We start from the raw sequence: 1,793 nt of genomic DNA, 5'->3' as shown, positions 1-1,793 counted from the left end.
GATGCCACAAGCAGCAGGGGCAGCCGGGGGCCGGCGCTGGCACGACGGCCGGACTCTGCAGCAAGCCCCGCTACGGACGTGTAATCCAGCCCGTGCAATAAAGAGAGGATTAGTGTGGAACGGTGGCAAATCCGCCAGCCCGGCTGCGCTGACAGGCTCCAATCCTGCACCCAGGAGGCGGCTGAACCCTCACCATCGCGCGCTCAGCACGAGAAAACGGAATCTCCATCGTGGCTCAAGGGCTGGTTTCCAAAGCATCGTGAGCTGGTGGAAAAACATCTACGGCATCTGGTTGCTTCGGTGGGTGGCAGCGCTGCCCCTTCCAGCCCAAACCACGCCAGCAGCACCCAGCAGCCTCTGCCAACAACGCCGGAGGGTTTGGTGAGGCACCACCACGTGCCATGGACATGCTGGGACCAGTGAAAATGCGCAGGGAGCTCAGACTTCAAGCTGGCACTTCCTGCTGCAGAGTGGCCGGCCCCGAATTGGGCCCTTGTGGGGTTTTGCTGCTCTCCTCGGGCTACGCTCATGTCTTCAGCTGCTCCTTTTGACGCTCTTACACAGCTGCCTGTCCATGGCCACACGTGCCAAAAATCACCTCCCCGGGAAGCTCCCGGCACCAGCTCTTCCCCCACAGGGAGGTACCTCCAGGGGGCTGCTGCTCTTTGCTCGCCCGAAGCACCACAAACCACCACAGCAGCGTGGGGACCCTCGCAGGGGTCAGCAAAGAAGAGCCAACGTCTCGAGAGCGGCCGGGCCCCACTCCTCCTCCAATGGAGGCCTGACTCCGGCTCTGGTGTGCTCGGAAAGCTCGGTCCTGCCCACGGCTCTCCCAAAGAAAGAGTTAATGAGGCTCTCGCTGGCTGGCTGCTTCCCTTCTCGTCTGCCTGCTGGAACAGACTCTCGAGGCTGGAAGAGCATCTGGCCCCAACCACGGCCGGGCGGCCGCGGTGGCAGCAAGCAGCTGGCGTTGCCTGCAGGCAGCTCCGACCCTGCGATGTGGAGGAAGCCGCTTCGGTTTGTCCCTTGGTTCCAGCCTCCCGCGATGCCTTTGCCAAGGGCTCTGCCGGAGGAGGTGCTGCAGGAGCAGGGGCTGCTCTTAGCAGCTCTGTCCCCTCTGTCCCACTCGTCTCCCAGTGCTTGACTTCTTCCTGGGTAAATCCACAGGAGAGCAGCGCTGCCATTTCAGCGCCTTCTCCTTCCACACACGCTGGAGGAAGGAGCTGGAGAGGAGCATCTTGGTGCACCAGCCTGGGCAAGAGGCGAAGGCACCCCCTGTGGTCCCAGGGGCAGAACCCCAGAAGGGATTAACCCAGCAGTGCTTTGCTGCTTGCCCTCCCCACGCTCCCATCCTACCCCATGGTGCTGCCAGGCCCGGCCCCGTGGCAGCCGCCAGAGGATCACACGAGGTACGGGCAGGGCTCACCTGGTGCCCACAGCAGAAGCGGTGCCCGGCCGGGCTGTCTCACGGCTCAGCAGAGCTGCTGTGTAACACAGGCACTGCTGACGGTGCAAGTCCCCGGCTCCGACACGCTAAGCCCACCGACACGCAGCCCTGCTGACCCAGCAGCCGACCCGGCGGAACATTCCAAACTCTCCTCTGAAGCTGCAATAGGAAAGTTATTGCTGTCGGCCAAAAAAACAGGAGAGCAGAGCTGCGAGAGGCATCCTCGGGGGCTGCGACAGACGTGTCCCTCATCACAGAGTCACAGAATGGTTTGGGTTGGAGGGACCTTCAGAGCTCCCCCAGTCCAAGCCCCTGCAGGGAGCAGGGACATCTGCACCCAGAGCCG

This window comes from Buceros rhinoceros, unplaced genomic scaffold, assembly GCF_000710305.1.
Source record: "Buceros rhinoceros silvestris isolate BGI_N320 unplaced genomic scaffold, ASM71030v1 scaffold33214, whole genome shotgun sequence".
NCBI classification, from domain to species: Eukaryota; Metazoa; Chordata; class Aves; order Bucerotiformes; family Bucerotidae; genus Buceros; species Buceros rhinoceros.
The sequence above is the reverse complement of the archived record's forward strand: the minus strand, read 5'-3'. Positions refer to the sequence as shown.